Source organism: Narcine bancroftii, chromosome 10 (genome assembly GCF_036971445.1).
Source record: "Narcine bancroftii isolate sNarBan1 chromosome 10, sNarBan1.hap1, whole genome shotgun sequence".
Taxonomy (NCBI): Eukaryota; Metazoa; Chordata; class Chondrichthyes; order Torpediniformes; family Narcinidae; genus Narcine; species Narcine bancroftii.
In genome coordinates, this window is record NC_091478.1 from 88,477,783 (window position 1) to 88,502,905 (window position 25,123).

General features: G+C 38.0%; 1 long non-coding RNA gene across 1 annotated transcript in view; it reads right to left on the reverse strand.

The window, feature by feature from the left end:
* The window catches only part of LOC138744897 (uncharacterized), an 84,390-nt gene that overhangs the window by 46,981 nt on the left and 12,286 nt on the right, over positions 1-25,123 (reverse strand). The window contains exon 2 of the long non-coding RNA XR_011345851.1: positions 18,372-18,451. This is a non-coding gene — a long non-coding RNA (uncharacterized lncRNA). The remainder of the gene's footprint in view (positions 1-18,371; positions 18,452-25,123) is intronic.

Here is a 25,123-nt window from a genome sequence, read left to right on the forward strand (position 1 = left end):
TCTGCTCTGTATTTGTTTAAAACATATACAGCTGATTCAGGTAGACTTGGCATACATGTGCTAATTAGATCTATAATATCACCACTTCGACGTGGTGACAGTAAATTTGTTGAACAGATGCAACAAATACATCTGCTGCAGGAATTGTGAAGCTCCGATAAGGTAAAGACATCGGGATTTCTAAATTCTAGGTATAAGTTATTAAGGAAGGTACTGAAGTGCTTGATCTTTAATAAGAAGTATTCTCTATCTTTCCTGACATTTTGCACACACTGAAGTTACAAGTCCAGCTTCACAGTTGAATCTTGCAGAGAAAAAAAATCCTTTAGACAAGGGGACTTGCATCAGAAAAAAACCCCATCTTTGTTAAAAGTCTGCAGGCTTCCAAAAATATCTCTATCACATGCCTTCCCAATCCCATTTCCTGTCAGGATTTCTTTCTATTCTCTCTGATTCTCTTTCATATACACCCTGATGTTGACTTTCCACACCAGTCCCTTTAAGATATCTTTTTCCTTGATCATGGCCTCCCTCTACCGTAGCCAACAGAACTCTCAGCTGCACTCCATTCTCATAGTTCTTTCTCATAATATATCCCCATGCAACCATTTTACTCTTTCCCTTCCCATCATCCAGAGATCCCAACATTCAGCCAGTGTCGAAAGAACCAAAGACGTTGATCCAAAACAAGGCTTTTATTAACTAAAAGACTGGAGCATATCACAAGTAGGTCGACCAGTCCGGAATGACCTGGTCTGGCTAGGAGCAATCCTTTAAGACCTGCCAGAAGGCGTGGCTACACTCTCAGCCAATCACAGTCATCCTACACTACCATCTTTACATATGTACATATACACATTGGTGATGGAATCTGTACTATCACACCTAGGTAAAATAGCAATTCAGTTGATCCTTCTATTTGGTGGATTACATTCACAATATACCACTCCTCTGCAATGGAGATATCAAAGTAGATAGAGAAATACAAGAACTGCAGTTGCTGGAATATTGAGCAAACAGAATTACTGGAGGAATTCAGCAGGTCTGACAGTGTCCATGTATAGAACTGGTCAGTCAACACTTCAAGTAGAAACCCTTTATCATGTCTAAGATTCTATCTGAGTGCCTCCAGCAATTCTTTGATTGGGTGATAGTTTTTGTAGAAGACACTTGTTCAGTCTATTGGTTTTACTTCCCCCAATGAAACTGTCTGAACCATGAAGTGCTTTGGGGATCTTCTAATGTTGTTAGTATTAGGCAGAACTTACTTACAAAGTTGCAACATGCATCAGAACTGCTTTGTTAGAGATATCCAGTCATCACATAGAAAAATTGTTGATAAGTATATTGTAAAAATATACAAAATATTATTACACATAAATTACACTCTGCATTTGACATTCTCTATCCAAGAAAAATGACGATTGACGTGCAGAATGATAAAATAGATTAGAAAATAAATTGTCATGTTCATGGATAGTTAATTAGAACCCAAACACTGGAAGCAGGAATATTCTACGAGCTCTTCAAGCTTGCCTGACAGTTCATATCACAGCTGATTTTGTAAACCTCACCCATTCTCCAACCCAATTCCCAAACTCTTTAATACCTTTTTCGAACAAAGGTTTATCATTCCCAGGTTTGAGGATACATAACAATTGGACATCTATTGTCCAGTTGCATAGAGATATCCAAAATAATTTCTACTGGTCTGAATTCATAACCTCTCCTACAGTCCTAGAATATCTTGCCAGGAAACAGCCACTCAGCATCTGCCCTGTCAATCCTTTTCAGAATCTTCTGAATCATTGATACTATGTCTCATTCTTCAACATATTAAAGTGTGCCTTGAGGGGTTTGTAATTTGAAGGGAAATTGAGGAAGCTTCGTTGGCAATAGCTTATTTCTATGCTGTATAACTCTCTGACTCTAAACCATTTGAAGCCTAGAGAAATGAAAGAATTTGAGAGAAATTGTTAGAGTATGCTCCAAGAGGTGGTGCATCTTGTGAGGAATCCAAAATGAGGAGAGCAATAGTGTGCAAGTTTGGGGACACTTAAGACCAATTGCTTGTTTGGAGATTTCTATTTGAGAACACTGAGATTGATGGACTTTTGTTTTAGTACAAAGTGGGTTGGAGGTAGTGGGCAAGGCCCAATCTTAGCCTGACTGGTGCAGCAAGCTCAAAGAATGTGTGGTCTTCTCCTGTCTTTTACTTCTTAGTCAATCTTCAACAATGTCATCTCACTGCAAAAACCACTCTAAGAATAAATTATTGAATCTGCTCTGACCTAGATTTAAGGTAAATTGTTCTTTTCTTAATTGTAAATTAAGACAGGACACCAGATGTTATTTTGCAAACCTCTGCATAATTGCACAAGGCTTCCTCACTCCTGAACTCCAAGCCCCATACAAAAATGTTCAATTTTGCCTTCCTAACCTGATGTTGCATCTGTATTTTATTTACTGCATTTCATCAATGACCACATTCTCTGAGCACATATTTATCAGTTCTTTAGTTTTAAAATATCAGTTTCTAATCTTTCCACCACCTCTACCATACATCTTTTCCCTCACAATTTTCCTTACGTCTTCTTGTTCACTCTCCTCTTCCACATCGTTTGCCAACTCCACATGTCCTCCTCACTGTTTTATTTTGTATCATCATCAACTTAGATGCATTATACTCTTGTATTATACCTCAATTGTTAATTTGAATTGTGATTAGCTGAGGGTAGCCTACAATTCTGAAAGGGGAGTCACAATGTGGCTGTGAGAAATGGTGGGGTTTGGGGATGGAATTAACTGAAACTCTGGATGAAAGCTCATCAATGACCTATATACAGCATGCCCAAGAGAGCTAAACATGAGAGGTCGTACACAGGTTTTCCAATAGTGCTCTGGGGTTCTTGGTTCAAAATGTAGTGAAAAGGAGAGGGACTCAAAGATAATGGTGCATACACTTATTTGGAAAGCACGTAGGCAGTTTTTTTACTTGTAAGAGCCTAGCTGTAAAAGCCTATAGTGCATGGAATTTTCATTAATTGAGTTTATTTAAATGCTTTTCAAGTGATTGTTTATTTATTGATATATTTTTAACACGGGACTATTTTTAGTAGCTCCTAACAGCATTAGCATGTTTCTGAACATAAGAAACCTTCCAAAATATTTAATGTTTTTCACAATCAGGTGCTCAATTGGCTCCCAAATTTTACTTTCATTTTGGTGGGCTTAGCTTGTTCAGGTCCAAAACACTGACTGCTTCTTTTTCTCCTACTGACACTGTTCGACCCGCTGAGTTCCTGCAACAGAACATTTGTTGCTCTAGAATTCAGCATCCACCGTATCTATTATGTGCCTGGGGTACTGAGTACAACATCACTTTCATGTTTTAATCCACATTCCAGTCACATCTCCAAATTCCAGTAAGTCTGTCCAACCTTTCATCAGAAGACAATTAATCCATTCCACATCAGTCTAATGAACATTCTCTGAACTATTCCCAATGCATTAAAACCTTATTTTGCAATCTATCTTTGTGACATCAGCAAAATGACCAACCACACCTTCGGTACCTAATTCCAAGTCATTCAAACATTTCATAGTCCTGAGCACTAATCCCTAAGTAACACAACTTGTTACATCATGTCAATCAGAAACTATCTATTTAGGCCTGCCTCACTGACAAAAGGCAAAGGAGGAAAAACCCAACACCCAACCCCAACCAACCAATTTTCCCCTGCAACCGCTGCAACCATGTCTGCCTGTCCCGCATCGGACTTGTCAGCCACAAACGAGCCTGCAGCTGACGTGGATATTTACCCCCTCCATAAATCTTCGTCCGCGAAGCCAAGAAAGAAGAAATTTATGCCTGCTGTAAAACAAGAAAGTCTGCAGATGCCATGCTTGTAAAAATGCTGGGGAAACTGTACTTTATATAGCAAAAATAAAGATATAGGATCAACGTTTTGAGCCAGAGCCTTTCATCGTCTTACCTTAATGAAGGGTTCATGTTCACAGTGTTGGTAATGTATCTTCCTCTCTGCTGTATAAAATGCACTGTTTGACCTGCTGAGTTTCTCCAGCATTGTGTTTTTACATTTATGCCTGCTATCTATTTCTTGTTAGGCAACCAATCTTCCATATATGCCAATATGTTACCTCCTACTCCATTGTCTTTTATTGTCCAGAACAATCTTCAAGCGGCACCTTATCAAATGCTTTCTGGAAATTTTCTGAAAGCTAGGCATTGGGGTAAAAAGACTAATTATCATTTCTCGGCATATCAACCAGATAATCCATGAGTGAATTTTAACTCCACGACTTCAAAGAATTCTCCGAACACACAAGATGAAGTGGGAGTGGTCACACAAAAGCAAAGCAATAATGCAGTGGAGTTGAGTTAGTCAAGTGCTGCTCTGCATTTCAATGCCAATATTATGAATGTAATTTTTCAGTCTGGAAAAGCTTCAGTTTTTGCTGCAGGTTTTTTAATGTAATTTGATTGAGATAAAGTGCCAACTCCGAGAGTGCACATTGTATGGTCTAAAATCAACTTGTGCACTTCCATGTGAATAGGGCTGCTGGGCGCACAGCAATTTTCTCACTTTATGTGCTATGTACTTCTCATAGCCCTACCATGTTAATAAAGCATGCATTCATAACTGGAAGCAGTGTGGATCTTGACCAATATAGAAAAGAAGAGCTGTGCGCTGAGAATCGGTTAAAGCAAATAGAAAAGGTGTCAGAAAGGCAATGTTAAGGTAGTCATGGGGGGATTTTAACAAGCAAGTAGATTGGAGAACCCAGGTTGGGACTGAAAGTCAAGAGAGATAAATTGTAGAATGTCTATAATTTAAGAGCCCACTATGGGTTTGGCTGAGTTGTGTAATGACCAGAGGTGATCAGACAGCTTAGTGATCACCATATGATTGAGTTCAATTTGAGATTTAACACGGAGATACTGAAGTCACAAGTGCCGGAATTTCAGTGAAGGGAATTACAATGGCATGAGAAAGGAACTGGCCAAATTAGATTGGAAGGGGACACTCGATGGGAAGGTGGCAGAGCAGCAATGGATGGAGTTTTTACGAGAAGATGCAGGTACAAAGAAGAGGAAATATTCAAATAGAAAAATGTCACAGTTGTGGCTGACGAGGGAAGTCAAAACCAAAAGAGAGGACATACAAGGAAGAAAAAAATAGTAGTATAAAAAATGAAGTATGAAAGCAAATAATATCAAAGAGAATACAAAATGTTTTTTCATGTATATAAAGAATAAAAAGAGAGTGGATAGAGGACCATTACAAAATGAAGCTGGAGAAATAATACTGGCAGAGGAACTAAATGAGTATTTTGCATCAGTCTTCACTGTGAAAGACATTAGCAGTGTGCTGGGTGTCCAAGGGCATCAGAGAAGAGAAGTGACTGTGCCAGTTACTATTTCAAGAGAGAAGATGTTCAGAAAGCTGAATAGTCTAAAGGTGGATAGGTCTTGCAGACCAGATGATTTTTATTTTAATTTAGACATACAGAACAGTAGCAGGCCATTTCAGCCCATGCTGCTCAATTACACCCAATTGACATACAACCCGTGTATGTTTTGAACGATAGGAGGAAACTCATCCAGACACGGGGAGAATGTTCAAGCTCCTTACAGACGGTGCGGTATTCCATCGCTGGCATTGTAACAGCGTTGCGCTAACCGCTATGCTAATCATGCCACCCTCTGTTTTGCACCATCTGGTTCTGAAAGGAGTAGCAGTAGATATTGTGGAGGCATTGGTAATGATCTTTCAGGATCAACAGATTCTGGCATGGTCTCAGTGGACTGGAAAATTGCAAATGTCACCCCACTCTTTAAGAAGGGAGGGAGGCAGCAGTAAGGGAACTTATAGACCTGAGATTATAGTCGTGGTTCTCAACCTTTAGCTTTGCACTCACACACCACTTTAAGTATTCCCTATGTCATAAGTGTTCTGTGATTAGTAAGGGATTGCTTAAGGTGGTATGTGGGTGGAAAGAAAAAGGTTGAAAACCACTGCAACTCCAAATGGGCCAATGACAATTTTTCTCAAGCAAAATATTTCGGTAATAATTGGGCCTAGAGCAGTGATTCTCAACCCTTCCTTCCCACTCACATACCACCTTAAGCAATTCCTTACTGATCACAGAGCACTTATGACATAGGGATTACTTAAAGTAGTATGTGAGTGGAAAGAAAAAAGTTGAGAACCATTGGATTATAGTGTAGATTATATAAATTTCTTTGGCAAGACACTGAAATGGCTGATCAGAAGGAATCAGTTTGTGTCCAACGAGCAATAAATCTCTCTGAAAACCAACAAGAACCTTCCTGAGTGGTAACCATTTACCTTTCAAGTACCAACACCTGGTGAAATTCATAAACGTTAAATTCTGTGCACAGTATAAGAATTGCCCGATGCTGGTGAACTTGGTGGAGTGAGAATTGAAATTCGACTGTGAATCAAATAACTTTTTTGAATTTGTACACACATTACATACACATGCGCTTGGAATTAGAAGGGGGTTAGGTTAGGTTGTTAAGTTAATAGTAATAAGTTAAAGTTTGATCCTGTTTTCATGTTTAAAGATAAGTAAAAGCAACTTTTGTTTAAGTAACCATTTGTCTTGGTGAATTTCTATTGCTGCTAGGTTTTGGGGTCCTCTGGGCTCATAACAATACCAATTACTCATCTTGGCCATAGTCATTCTTGAGTATCTTTTGTCCAATTGCCATTCACTTTGTTTGAACTAGATACAAAAACAAAAAGTTGAATAATTAATGATGTTAGGATTTGTGGGAGTTGTTGGAAATATTAGATGCAACAGCATTTTACTTACAATGTGTTCCTTGTGCTCCTTGGGGAGAAAATCACACAGCAATTATATTGGCCTTTTTACTGCACTTTGTAATGCAACACAACAGGCTATCCCTTCTAAATATTGAAAAGGAAAGGATCAAGCCCAGGTGGGCAACTCCATTCATTTCTTTTCTCCTTATTTCTCTGTACCCCTGCAACAGATCCTCTCTCACGCATGTGTATCAACTCCCTACTGATTCTTTTTGCAAGGGAAATAAGTTACAGACATCAATGTGGGAGAAAACCCATGCAGTCACAGAATATACGCACTGCAAAGGCAGCATCCAAGGACCTGGAACAGTGAGAGATGCATTGTGCCACTGTGCCTTTTAAGTAATCAATAGTAATCTAAACTCAAATTCAAATTAGTTCTGCATCTGAACTTTTGTTTTTCTTCACTTTTCTTGCATTTTGTCAATATTCGATTGTGCCAGAATGCATCAAACCATTATAACGTGCAGATAGATCATAAGGTTTCTTTCAACAGTAATATTTGTACAATGGCAACCATTATACACATTGCTTTAAAAGGAAAATCATAGTTGAAATGTCGAACAGCTCCCATTAAAGCTGTCTTCTTGTCACGTAACTAAATTATTATTTACCCCTGCTGGGCTGATAAATTACTGGTGCTAATAACTTTCACTACTTATTGCTGACAATGTGGAGTTTATTGAGATCATGAAACATGCCTAGGAGTTTAAAGAGCTGAAATGAATAAATCAGTAATACTATGTAACAGATTGAGTCAATAGTGTTTTATCCATTTGTGACATCTCCTGTTGTGCTTTACCCAGATATTCTAATTCTAATTAGTGTGCCATACTTATCTTAACCAATAGTGACCATCAGGCTATGAACACCAGCTGTTGTAGTGTGGTTTACTGTCATGTGGTTAAAAGGTGGTGACTTTTAAGCTTGATAAATCCAGCATTTCCTACAGATTGATATGAGAGAGAAAAACAGAACTCTGCTGTTATAGAACCAGAATTCCCTATCAGCCTATGCTCTTGCAAAGCTTTGAGTCCTGAACAAATTTACCTGAGGTAACCTGAGCAGTGAAAATGAGTGAGGGGAAATCATTGGGAAGGTCTCATGTGATCTCAGGGCCTTCTGCATCTTAATAATGAGGTGAAATGGAGATCTGAGGGGCTGGCACTTATAAAAACAAGAATCATTCTGTCAATCAGGCAAACCACAACCCTATTTTTATAATATTGTCTTGACAATTCTCTCCCACTATTCTAGAACTGTCAATATTTAATCTTCAAATGTTCAAAATCAATAAAAAAAGATTAGAAATCTTCAAAAGTATTTTAATTTTTCAAAAACATAAAATAAAAGTTAAATGAAATGCCTAAAAAGTTAAAACTGAAACTTAAAAAAAATATGGATTATCAAGTGTCTAGTATTCTCTCAGAGTCACTCTCTTCCACTGAAATAAAAGGAAGATTGGGAAGAATCCTTACACACATGGTGGGAAATCTCCTTTACTTTGTGCTTCTTGAGGGCCACTGAAGCCCAGTAAGCCAACTTCTGGACTTCCATCAAGGTGAGTGCAGAAATGCCAAAGTTGCTGAGGGTTCCATGGTGATATGCTGGCATTTGGCCTCACAAATCCCTGAAAAATTGAGTCCTATACTCTTCAACTTCATTGCAAAATTCAACACTCATGATGGCCTGTGCTCTTTATATTGGAGGTCAAAAAAAACAGCCCCACTTATTGTGATCAGATTTTTTTGTTCTCTTTACTATAACCATGCTGAACAATCACATTGCTCTCACAATCAAGCTTACACATGTACAAAAGAAGTAAAACCCCTCCTCTGAACAGCAGGATTTAGATTGACATTACACGAATTAATGGCATGAACCCAAGTCTTATCATTTGATGAACAGTTTGCAGGTAATCCTTCACAGTGAGTAGCATGGATCTAATAAGGCTTTTTATTTTCTCTATCATCACCTCATATTCAATTTAGTTTGCTATGATACAAGATTATCAAGATACAGCTAAACGAAAGTAGCATTTCTTACAGTTATAATTAAAAAAATGAAACTGCTGGAAATGGTCAGTAGACCTCACTACATCTGAGGGGAGATAAATCAAGATAACATTTCAGTTTGATGGTAGTTCCAGATTTTCTGTTTTAATTTCAGGTTTCCAGCATCTGCAGATTGTTTTCCCTGCTGCAGAGACATGCTGCTTCTCTCAAAGGCAGGCTGAAAGTCTCCACAAACATTTCCACCCATGTCATTATACATTATGCACTGGGAGCTTATTTGGTCACATGATACAAGTCTTAAATACCTGCAGGGACACAGGAGGCATCAGATACTGTAATATGGGACAAAAAAAACTGTTGGAAAATCTCAATGGATTGAACAGCATTAGGGGGAACAAAGGGACAGGACTCTGATAAAGGGTCTCCACTCAAAATGTCCCTTTACCTCTACAAATGATGTTCGACTCACCAACTTCCTCCAGCAGTTTCTACTTGGCTCTTAAAGACCTGATGAAGTGAGAGTCAGAATGAGGATGAAGCCCATATTAAACCAAGACACTTCTTCCTGCATTACATCCTTATCCTTTGAGAAACATTTCTTGCATTGACCTCTGCTGTTAACTTATCTCATGACATGCTGAACATATGTCTAAAGGGCCTGCTGCCTCAAACTGCACACACATACGCATTGTGGACAGCTGCTCTCCCATTTGTATACCATGACCCTCACTGCATTGCTGCACAACATTTCTTGAGAGTCCCTTGTCTATTCATCTACTTCTCAGTATAGCAGGGCACAGAATGAATTTCAAATAACTCCTCATGGCATGCTGCCACAGTGCATCACCCTTTTAAAAATGCATGTTGACTTAAGATGACAATAACTGCTTGTGATATTATACACCCTGCTGAGGTATACACCCATTGAAGAGTGAAGTTAGCAGTGACGGAATTGAACAGCCGTGTAAAACTACAGACAGCACTGGTTTTACTGAGCTGCTTGCAAAGAAATAAACAGCTAGGGGGTTTAGTCACACTCTGTGAGCCCTGCCATAATTTCATAGCTCGTTCGTTAACCCCAAAATAATTTAACACTTTAATAGAAAAATGAAAATGGACGTTATTCCTAGGAGAGTGAATCTGAGGAAATCATCTGGTCTGGATGGAGTACCCAGCCGAATATTAAAAATCTGTGCTGACACACTTGGCAATGTGTTACAGATATCTTCAACATCTCACTCCAGCAGGGCATGGTGCCCACCTGTTTCAAACAGGCATCAATCGTACCTGTGCCCAAGAAGAGTGTGGTAACCTGACCAGTGGCACCAACATCTACAGTGATGAGTGTTTTGAAAGACTGGTGTTGAAGTATATTAGCTCCTGTCTGAGCAGCAACATGGGTCCATTCCAATTTGCCTATTGTAGTAAGGCAGATTCCATCTCTCTGGCTTGACACAATGCCCTGGAACACCTGGACAGCAAAAATCCATTCATGAGGATGCTCTTTATTGACTACAGTTTGGCATTTAACACCATGATCTCCTCAAAATTGATTAGCATACTCTAAGACCTGGGACTCAACAGCCTACTAGGCAATTGGATCCTGGATTTCCTCACCTCCAAACCACAATCAGTAAAGATTGGTAAGAACATCTCCTCCACAATCTCCATCAGTACTGAAGCACCACATGGTTGTGTTCTTTTCCCCCCACTCTCCTCGCTATGCACTTCTGACTGTGCGGCTCAGTACAACAACAACACTATCTACAAATTCGCTGACAATGCTACAGTAGCAGTACTGAAAAGGGGAGATGAGTCAGCACACAAGAGGGAGATTGAAAACTTGGCTGAATGAAAACGTGGCACCAACAACAGCCTTGCACCCAATGCCACCAAACCCAAGGAATTGATTGTTGACTTCAGAAAAACCACAGGTGTACAATCCAGTGATCATTGGGGATCAGAGATGGAGAGGGTGAGAAGATTTATGTTCTTGGGAGTCACTATCTCGGAGGATATTTCCTAGACTCAACACACAAATAGCTTCATGAAGAAGGCACGTCAGCACCTCTATATCCTCAGGAGTTTGCAAAGGTTTCATTTGGAGGTTTTAACCATAAAGAAAACTTAAAGTCAGATTGAAAATCCCACCAAAATAAGGAAACTAATTTCCCCACAGATGTTAAAGTACCTAGACATATGCACAGAATCACTCTTTTTATTCAAATATTTTATTTTAAAAAGCATACAAGCAGTAGCTATAATTGTTATAATAATACAGATATCAAAAAACAAATTGATTACATACGTGAGGGCTTTCACCCCACCCCAAGAAGCCCCCCCCCAACCCAGCCACCCCCTTCAAAGAAACAATGTACAGAATGAAAAAAATAACTTTATTGGTATAAATAGAAAATAAAGAAAAAGAAAATAAATCTTTGGATTGCAGAGAAAGATGTCATCCAGTACAAATTACCAGATCTAATATAAACATACAAAGGAGAATCCCACAGGTCTCAAGGCATAATAAGGATTTTGTTACGTTTAATCCCATTGTTTGGGTATATGGGTGCCAAGTTTGTTAAAACATAGGGTACTTATTCCTTAAATTATGTGATTCTTTTTCTAAAGAAATACAACTTTGAATTTCAGCATTCCACCTTGGCATAGTCAAAAAAATATCAGATTTCCAAGTAATTGCAATACATTTCCTTGCTACCGCTAATGCTAATTTGACAAATTCCATTTGATGAATTGATAGTTTTAATTTAGATCTTGAACCTTCAATATTTCCTAATAAGAAAAACTCAGGACTTTGTGGAAAAGCAATCTCTCTAACTTTGTTCCAAAAAATTACGTAAAGCTCACAAATGGGCCTTACATTAGGACAGGACTTTGTTGAATGTATAAATGATCCTACATCTTCACCACACCTAAAACATTGGTTTGATAAAACTGATTTCAATCTATTCAACTTCTGTGGTGTAAGGTACAATTATATTGAACTAATCTATATCTTACATTAATAGTATTAGTCATACAATCCCTACATATATTTTCCCACATTTCTTAATAATTAAGTCTGTTTCCCATCTCTGTCTAGACTCTAGATCTACATAATCCTGATTTGGAAGTTCCTGCTTGTAATAATGAATATATCGAAGAAGTAAATTTTTTAACAATCAGATTCCTAATAAGAACTTCTACTTCAGTACAACTTGACAGAAACATAGTTGGTCCAAGCTTGTCCCTCAAATATGATCTTAACTGAAAAAAACAAAGAAGAGTATTATGTGGTATAGCATATTTTTTTTCTCAATTGCTCAAATAACATGAATTGGCCTCTCTCGTAACAATCTTCAACATTAATAATCTCTTTATGAAACCATATATTCAAGAACTGATTATCTCTTGGAAAAGCTAAAAGAGGATTTTGGATCAATGGCATTTTAGGTGATATATACCCTCCACCAATATAATAATTTATTTTATTCCAAACATTAAGCAAATGTTTTAATAATGGTGTCTCTTTATCAGGAACCAACAATTTTGATTCCCCCTTATATAAAAATTATTCTGCTTTCTTCTCTTCTATTTTACTCAATTCTATATTAACCCATGCTGATTTTTTATTTTCAAAAAAGGAAGCAAGGTATTTCATCAGTGTCGCTCGGTAATAATTTCTAAAATTAGGAAGCTGTAAGCCTCCCAGTCTGTATTTCCATGTTAACTTCTCTTAGAAACTCTTGACATTTTATCTTTCCAAAGAATTTTCCTTTCATATTTGTTTTAATTCCTGAAATTTTTTTTGAGGCATTAAAATTGGAACAGTCTGGAAAAGATACTGTATCCTTGGAAATATATTCATCTTTATACAATTCATCCTTCCAACTAAAGTTATAGGTAAATTTATCAATTTTTTCAAATCTTCTTCAATCTTTATAAGCAAAGATAAATAATTCAATTTATATTCATAGATCCACAGAATTACTTGACTCCAGTTTAATCTGATTTTCAATATCACTGTATAATTTTTTTCAGAAACAAATGAACACATTTTCAGCTCATGATTTTGGAATATATTATTTAGAATTTAGAAAAATGTTAAATTGTGATGATAAATAAGAAATGTCAACCATGAGTCTTATCACACAGGATAGAATTTGGCCACTGCACTTGAATTTCCATTATCTCAAAATATACAGTGGATCCCACAAACAATTTTATTAACTGGTCCTGCAGTATTAAAGGTTTATATCTCTGAACCTCTGTTCTTTTACCACCTTTCAAGGCACAAAGTCAAAGAGCTGCAATGAACTTAATTCTTCTTCTTTCTTTGGCTTGGCTTCGCGGACGAAGATTTATGGAGGGGGTAAATGTCCACGTCAGCTGCAGGCTCGTTTGTGGCTGGCAAGTCCGATGCGGGACAGGCAGACACGGTTGCAGCGGTTGCAGGGGAAAATTGGTTGGTTGGGGTTGGGTGTTGGGTTTTTCCTCCTTTGCCACTGACAAATGAACTTAATTACAGTGAGTTAATGAAAGATACAGTGAATTTGGAGTTCCCAATCATTTTGGTGGATATAATCTGAAAGTGCGTTTGAAATAAATGGCCATTCCATGCAAAGTCCCACTGACAATGATTTTCAGGAATTTTGATGCATAATCAATTCCACAATTATTATATATGATAGGCAGTACTGAATTAACTTGCAAATAATGGAGAAAGTAAGTACTGGAGTTTGATATTGCACTGAAAGTTATAATGGAAAAGACAGAAAAGAGAAGAGGTATGTCCAAGGAGGGCATGCGGGCATCCAGACACACATTCAAATGACAGTGGGGACACAAAGCTCAATTCGCCACTCACTCCCCAACAATTCCTGTCAATCGGGACACTAATATTCACAATCACAATCCTATCATTGCAGCAAATCTCACCCACGTTACATTCACTGCACAGATCACTATCTACTCAGTCATGTCACAGTGTATGGCACTCACTGACGTACTTTCTTTCCTTCTGGAGGATCAGAAGGTGCAAGATAAAATAGAGCAGGAACAGTGCTAACACCTATCACCGTCATTGGGAGTGAAATACAGAGGTCAGCAGAAATGCTGAGGGAACTCAGCTGGTCTTGCAGCTTCCACAGGAGGTAAAGATATATTACTGATGTTTCAAGCCTGAGCCCTTCTTCAAGGTATACCAGCTGAGTTCCTCCAGCATTTATTTTCATTGGGAGCACCATTACCAGCATTGCCTGTGGCCAAAATGACTGTATCATGTTAGGTCAATGAAAATTTTAAAAAAATAATACAGATCTGGAAATCAGATATGAAAAAAAAATGCTGGAAATACTTACATGCTATTTGAATAAGCCTACAACCCAATTAAAGTAGCTTTCACTCTCTGACTGGTGGTGTCTGGCAAATGAAATGAATTGTAATTGTTTTTAATAGAAATAATGTCTTCAATCAAGCAAATAATAAATATGCTGAAAATATCTCACTTCCAGTCTGGAAAGAGCCAGAGGCACAGATACCTAGTTTTGGAATTGACACTATGGTCCTTGCCCTGCTTTCAGCTGGCATTTGTAGATTTTAATGAGGTCATCTTCAGCAAGCAACGGCTTCTTCATTTTCTAATCAGAGACTTGCATCTTGATCACCATTTAAGAAGTGTCCTCGTGATAGGAATCCTTCTCCCTTTCCTCCTCTTCCCTCCTCTATCATTCAGCAGCTTTTCCTGATTTGCATGCCCCTTGCTAATTCTTTCAGGTTCGCTAAGAACGTCTTCTAATGCATCAAACATCCTGGGATGGTACTGACATTGATTGTCCAGTCCCTTTGATCAAATATGTCCATAGTCTGAATTCAGGAAAATGTCCTCTCCGCCTGTCGCAGTAGATTTCTGTAACTTGAACCAATTGTAGAGAGAACCAGTGATTTTGAGAATAGCAATAACAGCTAGAAATAAAAATGGGTTAAAATGGGTTATGTACTATTTACTAATGCTCTGGAAAGTCCAAAACAGTCAAACTATAAGAAGTTTTATTTAATTTTCCTTCTCTTTTTTGACTTACATTTAAAGATTCCTTTTCTTGAAATTATTGCCAAGTTAAAATGCAGACAAAGAATTAATGTACAGTGACTTGTACAGTACAAGCGTCACTCGATGTCTGTCCATGACCCACCTTTACCACACTTTTGATTATTTTTTAGGTCAGTAGTTAGTGATATAATTATATTTCTAATTAACCTGTTGTACGTTCTGGCTGGATTAACTGTCATTTTACAATGATCATTTCCACCTTACAGGTGTTCATTTTATAGTTTCTGGATAAGTAACTCATGAAAACTCTGTTTTTTCACCTGAAATATTCAAACTGAAAGGATACCAAGTGCATTATAACTCCCCCCCCCCCCCCCCCCCCGTTTTCCTCATAGTTTAGTATCAATCAGGGTGACAATGAGATGCTTATCAGGAAACAAAAGCAGTCCTTTTTTAACGTGGCATTAAACTGAATTGCAAATTCACACTAATTTTTCTGTGAGTTCTGTGTTACAAGCCCAGAGGACCCCAAAACCAAGCAGTAATAGATATTCACCAAGACAAATGGTTACTTAAACAAAATTTGCTTTTAACTATCTTTAAACATGAAAACAGGATCACACTTTAACTTATCACTATAAATTGAACTAACCTAACTTAACCCCCTTCTAATTCTTAGCGAACGTGTTTGTAATATGCATGTAAGTTCAGAAAAGTTCTTTGATTCACAGTCCAATCTCACTTCTCATACCTCCAAGTTTAATGATTGCAATCATTTCTTATACTGTGCACAGAATTTAACATTTATGAATTTCACCAGGCTTTGGTGCTTGAAAGGTAAATGGTTACCGCTCAGGAAGGTTCTTACCAGTTTTCAGAGAGAGATTTGTTATTTCTGGACACAGACTGATCCCTTTTAATCAGCCATTTCAGTATATTGCCAAAGAAACTTGCCCCATCAGGGTTTTGCATATGATAACCTCCTTCTTTCAGGTCACCACAGAGTTACTTTTCGGTTTCCCTTATCTCAGGTGAAACACCACACAGACAGCCATCTTCACTTGTATGGATCACAAGAGCTTTGAACTGGCTGAACTAAGCACTCATAACCCATCTTCCAAATGGGGTTTTCCACAAGCTTGTCAGCTTGTCCTGTTCCAGTCCCAGCTGTTGCTGCTGAACTGTAGAACTCAAGAACTGAATTATCTCTCTCTCTCTCTCTCCCTCTCTCAGAAAAAAGCCGTATTTGACTGTCTCTGCTTGCATAAATCACATGACCCCCTTAGAACAGCAAGCTGCACTCCAGCCAGCCTGTGGCTCCAAACTACTTCTCCGATCTCTTTCATCTGTTGCTTTTCAAAACAATAATCCATTAGTGAAGTCTCTTGGGCACTCCCCAAAGCTTTGGCAAAGGCCCGCAGGAGCCGCCCTGTCTGGCTTGAGCAGAGCTCCAGTATTTTAAATGAGATCTGTTTTGAAGTGTTTGTATGTGACCTACACTAAAAAAAACCTGCCTCAATTTATCTCCCAAAAACATATCTATATACAATATAAACACAACATAATCTGTCACATCTGTCAGTACAAATCCTAGGATAAATTTTCCCAAGGTTTTGCCCAAGAATGTTGGTACTGCAACTAAATGTATTGCTAGATTTAAAATATTTTATAACTGGGCTTTCTCAGATTATAGTGGAAATACTGTTGTGTGAATTTTATAGTTTCACTGTCATTCTTTGAATCACCTTCTCATTCCATCAATGTGCGTTTGTTCAATATTTCACAATTCCCTCATGCAGTTGATGAGAATCAATCTAACTGGATTAGACATTCACAATGGATATGTTTATTTCATTGAAAGTCTCAACTCTCCTTAGTTAATAACCACTGGAGAAAAAGCCAATGCCAGAAATAATCTAATTTTTAAGCAGAAAACAACTTTTATGAATATTATTTTTTCAATAATTAATGGGAAGACAAAAAGCATAAATTGGATGAGACATTGCTTTAAAAAGGCACTGTATATTGAAAAGAAACTTAACATAACCACACTTGATTTCAGTGATAGAACACTGTTTGGGAGGCTGCTTTGAATTGGCTAAGTCATTTTGAAACTTATAGCAATGCATTTAATTAAAATTGGGCAATTTGAATTGTACAGCAGATCTTCTGTGCAACAAACATCAAATACACAGCACATAAAATTTCAGTGTAACATATCAATGCATTACAGCTGGTTTCAGCAGATCCAGGTTTAATTCCCAATATACAGGATTAGCTTGCCCAGAGAAGGCAGAGGGTGGTTATACGTGGTTAATTTTCTGCATGGAGTTTGGTGACAGTGAGGTTCCACAGGGATCTCCCCTTCCTCTTTGTAATTTTTATAAATTACCTGAATAAGTGGAAGGGTGGGTTAGTAAGTTTGTGGATGACACAAAAAGTGGGTGATTTTGAGAGTTGCCAGTGATTACGAAGCTTCATTGATAGGATGCAGAGCTGGGCTGAGAAATGGAAGATGGAGTTTAACCCAAAAAAGTTCGAGATTGCTCATATCAATGTCAAATATGAAGGAAGAATGCAATGTTAATGGGGGGACTCTGACCAGTGTGGATGAACAGAGGGACCTTGGGGTTCGTGTCCATAGGATACTCAAAGCTGCAGCGCAGGTCAATATTGTTGTTCAGAAGGAGTGAGATAATATTTCAACTATGTAAGACCTTGGTTAGACCCCACTTGTAAAATTGTGTTTAGTTCTGGGCACCTAATTATAGGAAAGATGTGGATGCTGCAGAGAGGGTGCAGAGGTGATTAATAAGGATGTTGCCTGGATTTGAGCACATCCCTTACTTTTTCCCTTGCAGCAACAGGGAATGAGGGGTGAACTGATAGAGGTATACAATATGAAGAGAGGCACTGATTGTGTGGCAGGCCAGAGGCTTTTTCCCCAGCGCTGAAATGGCTATCACCAGGTGACATATTTTTAAGGTGCTTGGGAGTAAGGGTGAGGAGAGGGAGTGTAAGAGGTAAATTCTTCACACAGAGATTGGTGGGTACATGGAATGTCTTGCCGCCAATGGTGGTGGAAACAGGTTCAATAGTTTAAGAGACTATCCTATTTTTAAGATAAGTACATGGAACAGAGAAAAATAGTGGGTTATGCAGCTGACAGAATAGGTTATTATGTTGGCACAACAGTCTGGGTCAAAGAGCCTGTACTGCGCTATAGATTTCAATGTTCTCTGTTTTGCTTTTAGGCATGATTTGTTATTCAAAACCACTACTTTGATGAATCTGAGCTCGTGTGATCATGTTAACTTTCATTTAAATGTTGGTTGATTATCACTATACTTTAAGAACCTTAAAGAACTTAAAATACTTTAAGAACCTTCTTCTGAAACTTAGGTCAGAAGATACAGTATTCTTGTACCTTACCGGCATTTATCTAAGTCATCTCTTCAGTCAAAGAAAAAAATCTTCCACAAATCAATTTTGCCTTCTCATTGGAGAGAAACCTTTGCAAAAAAAAAACCAAATGTACATTTGTTGAAAATCATTAAACAAATAAAAACAATCTATAATCAAGCCAACAATAACTCTCTTGCACACCAATAAAGAGGCAGTAGCTCAATTTGTTCTCACAGTTATTGATGAGAAATGTACGCTATTGCCATTGTTTTGGCAGATGAGAGTGCTATCTATCTATATATATGTATATATTAGGTATAAGGGAATAGATTACACAATTTGGTATATTTCCTCTGAAGGCATCAGCTTTTCCTTGTTTTAAACATTGACATGTTCATAAACCCAGGACATTCAGTTTTCAGATTTCCAATTTCAGATCAGATTTCAGATTTATTGTCAGAGTACATATGACATCACATACAACCCTGAGATTCTTTTTTCTGCAGACAAGGCAGAATTACCACTGATTGGTACATTCACATTCACTTATCATTAACATTCCACAACAGCTTGAATTGTTTGTTGAAATGAACAATGATTTATGGTTTAATATCTGGAATATACTGCAGAATTTCAATTTTGCCATCAAATAAGTTCATCCACAATACTTTAAGTTCTCAGGTGAATGAAGGAGTCATTTGCTCTGCAAATTTCATTTCAACAAACATTTTCAAGTAGACCGTTTCTGTTTCACCATTATGTTCAGTGGTGAATTGGTGATTGTTCCAATGGACTTCTAATGCACCATGGAGCAGAGGATCTTCTGAATAAAGCAACTGACTGGAACATGAGAAGGAGAAAGGGATGGGTTCTCTGCATGTAGCCATATTCCCACTCTATCCTTCAAGTACAGTTCTGTGTGCACTTGAGTGAGAAGGTTTCTGTTAGCCACAACCCCACCTCTTCCCCCCGCCCCCCACCCTATGTTTTCTTTTCTGTAGCTCTGTCTCCCTTTCCTTTCCCTTCTACCTCTTTTACCAGAGCCAAACACTCCCCCCCCCCCCCACCATCCCCTTCCCACAATCAATTCTCACCTTTCCTTTCTCCATATCTAATTAGCACTTTTGTTTCTTGGTCTTTACTCATCCCCTACCATTTCGTTTATTCAGATGCTGCCTGCTTTTTCCATACCTTGAAGAAGGGCTCAGGCATGAAAAGTCATTACCTCCCGTGGATGCTGCGAGACCTGCTCAGTTCCTCCAGCATTTCCGTGTTATTGCTGAGTAGAAATACAGCAGAGGCTGAACTTCAGCGTGGAGGTGTGACTCAGACCTCTCGCGTGCTGCACCCACCAGCTGCATTGTGTGGATTTTTCTGTCAATGTCTGTGAAATCAAGTTGTTGTTGACAACATCACCAATGTGCTCCAGTGTGTAACTCATTGCTTGAGTAGGATGGAGGGACATGTTCTTTATTCAGGGAAAACAATATGAATCTGGCTCCTCAGGTGCAGAACAACAGAAAGAATTTATCAGGAAGCTTAGAAAAATATAGGTTTCTAATGTAAAACTGACTGACCCATAATGACTTAACAGTGCCTTGAAAAGGGAAAAAAGCCTATTTTGATCCACACAAACCTACTGTTAACTTCATAGAATAAGGACACATGAATGCATTATTTAGCAATAAACAGTGTATTTATTGTGAAAATCTCCATGGAAAATAAGGTCACTGCATAAAGTTTTCATGCAGCCTACATTAGAATAAATGGACACAGATTAATTATTAATCCCAATTACAGCTCATATCTTCCACAGTGATCCAATTTCTCCCCAGGCTCTTTAAACCAAAATTAAAGATAAAAGGCAAATCATAACAGAAGACAATAAAGATGGTGTCCTTCATAGCATTTGTACTGGGTAACACATATAACCTGAGACTGGCCTTTGAACAGCTCATGCGGAATTAGAAGCTAGGAAATGACCACTTTGTGTGTGTAGGTATTGCTTCCATTCCAAAACATATGAGGAGGAAAGTTATAAGGTAAGGATTTCAATGTAACACAATGGATGTCGATAAGAGATAGAGAAGGAGAAGTGTTCTTTCTTAATTAATTAAATATTGGAGAAATTCATAGATAAGAGGGGCTTGGAGGGATAGAAATCAAGTGCAGACAAATTGGATTAGTCCAGAATATCATATTGGCTGACATGGGTTTGTTAGGCCGAAGGGCCTGTTCAATGTTGTATGACAATATAACTAAAAATAGCTTGATGATTTGAAAGTTAGGCATAAAAGATTCTTGTAAAAACACACCGAAATGCTGTAGTACGACATCTTACATTCAAATGGAAGGCCCTGCCAAGGATCTTTTATGAAATATGAAATTTCCAGATGCTGTGATTGTAGTTAAAAACACACCAAAATACTGGAAGAATTCAGCTGGCCTTTCAGCATCCATAAAAAACCAAAGATATATTGCACTGTTCTGCTCAGTGGACTAGAGAACTCTGTTTCATTGGGTTGTACTGGTACAACTGGATGACAAATACATTGAATTTAAATTTTTTTACAAAACTGGGCATTGCTTACAAGACCACCATATCTCTTCTCGATATCAGTGGTAATCCTTTCCCTAAAGACCACTGGTGAACCAGTTAAACAGGAAATTACACCTAAATTAACCTACAACCCCATGTTTTGAAGAGTAGGAGGAAACCAGGGCACCCAGAGATAACCCATGCAGGTTACAGAGAATACATTCAAACTTCTTACAGATAGTGTGGCATTTGAACACAGGTTGCTGTAATAGCGTCACACCAACCATTAAGCTAACCGTACTGCCCTGTTAACCTATATGCTGACGTGTGGGTGGGTGTGTTGTCTTTCATTTGTGTTTGATTTTGTGTAATAATAAATTGCATGAACGTGTCCAGGATTGTCACTCATTGAACACATCAAATCTGTTACCATCCTTAAGAGTTTATATATTTTGGAAATTTTCATTTCCACCATTTATGCAATGAACAGGTCAGCAAATAGAATGGTTGATGCCTGGATGCCAGCTCCACTATCTTCCGTTCTCATATCTGAGAGTTAGAGGTCTTTCCACAGCTCCATATCTCACCAGAAGATGTGAAACATGTACACCCAATTCTTAACCTACAGTGCTCCACCAAAGTAAAAGACACTAAAGAATATGTGTTTATTTCAAATAAAAATATAAAATTCAAAAAGGTCTGCAGCACTGTTAATTCATGTTTTGTGCCTGACTTATTCAGTGTTCCAGAATTTCCTGTTTTTATTTCAATTGTCTGCATCTGCAGTTTTGTTTCTCCTATTTTCAGGGTGATAATTAAAGGTTGAGGAAGTGAATTTCAGGTCAAGATCTTTCTGGTCCAACATCTTGAACTGCGATATCTGGCAGATCAGGAACTCTTGCAACACATCTGACTCAAACCACTGTTGGGAATGACCATGAGACAAGTGGGTGAGAGAACCTCACTGCGACGGCTTCCTCACTCTACAAAAACACTCCTGAGTGTCATTGGTTCTGTCATTTTCAACTCCAGCCTATCTATTCCCATTCAGGATAGGCCTTATGAGAAAAGTTCCTCTGACGCCAATTAGTGGTTTGCATCTTGTAGTGTAGCCTCTCTACTTCTGTGCATGAAGTATTCCGCGGACAGTAATTATTGACACATCTACACATGCCTTCTGAACAGTTTCTAAACTGCTGGACATGCATTCGGGTATTTTTATTCATTATGATGTGAGTTCTTCTGACATCAGCAGTCTTCCTTGGAATACCAGTCCCTTTACGATTACTGAGCTCACCAGTACTCTCTTTCTTCTTAAACATGTTCCAAACTGTTGATTTTGGTCATCCTAAGGTTTGGGTGGTCTCTTACTGTTTTATTCTTGTTTTTCAGCCTCATTATGGCTTCTTTGACTTTCATTGGCTCAACTCTGGTCCTCACATTGAAAAATAGTATCTACAGATTGCAAAGATGATAAAAAGCTCAGAAGCAAGCTCTCTTCTCTTATATCTGCACCAAAGAAGCAATTAAACATATCTGAGTAATCGCCAACATCTGTGAAGCCAAATGCCCAAATATTATGGTGCCCTGAAATGAGGGAACTATGTTCAAAAAGTGCTGTTATTTCTACATGGTCAAACCAAAATGTATACTGTTATGAGCCCAAAGGACCCCAAAACCCAGCAGCAATAGACATTCACCAAGACAAGTAGTTTTTAAAACAAAAGTTGTTTCTAATCAACTTTAAACATGAAAACAGAATCAAACTTTAACTTATCTCTATACTTAACTAACCCAAATTAACCCCCTTCTAATTCTAAGTGCACGTGTATGTAATGTGTGTGTAAATTTAAGAAAAGCTCTTTGGTTCACAGTTCAATCTTACTTCTCCTTCTTCCAAGTTCTTATACTGTGCACAGAATTTAACATGTATAAAGTTCACCAGGCTTTGGTGCTCAAAAGGTAAATGTTTACTGCTCAGAAAGGTTCTTGTAGGGTTTGCAGAGTGAGATTTGTTGTTCAGGATTTCCACAACTGAGATACCACCATTAGTCACCTCAAGGTCTCGCTGATGAAACTTGCACCATTAGGGTTTTCCAGATGGTAACCTCTTTCTTCAGACTACCACAGAGTTAATTCCTGTTCCTCTTATTCCAAGAGAAACATCAGGCAGACAGCACTTCCAGCCATCCACTGCTCTGTATCTTTCTTTTTCCAACCAGCTCTTCCTGGCTTGTTTCAGCCGTGACTGTTCAGTGTCACACACACTAGCTGAGAGGGCTTCTCTTCTCTCCCTCTCTCTCTCTCTCTCCAACTGAGACTGCCAGAAAGCCCACGTGACTCTTTCACTTGCAAAATCCCCACCTTCTTCAGCAAACAACAGGAGTTCTTCTCCTTGGTCACGATGTTGTCTTAGATAAACAAAACCCAGGAATGACCTTTCTGTGAGCGTGTGTACTTTTTAACAGCCAGTTTGTCTCCTACAAACAATGGTCTTTCATTTCATGACATCATTTCAATTAGCACCAACTTGTGAAATGTGCATAAAAGTCTCCAAAGATCCTGCAATGTTACTGAATATGAATTCTTCAATATTTCAAATAAAATCTGTTTTAAAATGTGTGTATGTATGTATGTAACCTACTCTAAATCTTACCAAAATCCTCCCAATATTTATCCATTACAATACAAATAACCTTGAATAAATTCTGAAATGTACACCTTAATTGCATTGTCTGATTACAAATTTACAATCATGGACCACAGGGGCAAATAAAGGAAAAAAGCATCTTGGTCCCAAACATTATGAAGGACACTGTAGACAGATTTGTCTCAAGGCAAATAGTAGCATCCTGGTGGATGTGGAAAATGAACAATGTTGATCACCCAAGAGTGTGTTTGTATTTCACTGTAAAATGTATTCTTTGAATGGCTTTTGAAATCATCTTTCTGCTAGGTGCTCACATGCCTTTGAGAATCTGCCTGCACTAATTCTTCATGAAAGCATGTTTTGTGGAATTCCGCCTTTGGTTACTATATGGAGGTATTGGTGTATGTGGATTTGTGATACAAAATCTTTCCATGTAACTAATGTGGTCAAACCCTTCTTTCTCCAGAGGAGATAACTGTTGGTGACACCAAATTTTGTGGAATAAAATCTCACTATAACATTAACAGAGAAAAAAACAAATTTAAAAAAAGGGGAAGGTGATGTGCTATCAATAACTCCGACAAGTAGAAGTTACCTGACTGATAGGCTTTTATTACCATAAACAGACAGCACGACTCATGTTGTTGACATGAGACCCGAGCTTGTTCTGAGGGAGGGATTATGGCATTGCTGCCTTTATTAGGGGAATCAAGGGGGAGGAGCCACAGGTACAATCAGCAAGGGGTGTACCAACCATACATATACCAACAGTATTAAGTGGTTCAACCACATTAGGTAATGAAGAAATTGTTTCCAAATTATTTAATAAATCTTTGAGGGTTTTTTTTTAAACTAACCTATACACAGGTCTGCATTGGTGTCTTTGTGTTAAGATGTAATGACAAACATATAAAGCATGCAACATCACAGATTGAAATTTCACTTTCAGGTCATTTTTTTACAGTCTAGTCAAATGCTCACCTTTTATCACCAGAAGTCAGATCCAAAGTCCCAAGCCATGGTCAGAATCATACCATAATGGAGACACAATTGTGTCAATGCAGTACAGCAAGTGGTTTAGAATTGGGAGACTTTCTGGCGTGAAACACTATTTAGTGTTACTCTAATCAATGTAATTTTCAATCCAACAAAAAGTGGATTAAAAATATTCAGAGCAACATTGTTCAAAATATTTGTAGTTCAGAATATTTACTTTGTGCTTAATTCATAAACAAAGCTCTACATTTGTATTTAGTTCAGTTTCATAGCACATCAGTATCTTACGTTAGTGCACACTCTAGTGGAAGCTTTTTGTGATTTCAACCTCTGAAACAAAATATCTTTGGTAATACAGTTTCACTGTATAGTTTATGATATAATATTTACAGAAGGGAAATAATAGTTCAGTAAAATCCCCATTAACCAGCCACTATGGCGATCACAAACGCTGGATATGCAAATTTTCTGATTGACTGAGACACACTGCCTAACTAATATATCTGCATTAAAAATACACCATTTAAAAGACAAGACAGTGCAAAATATAATTTGAAAAAAAACATATCAATATTGTAGTCTTTAATTACGACA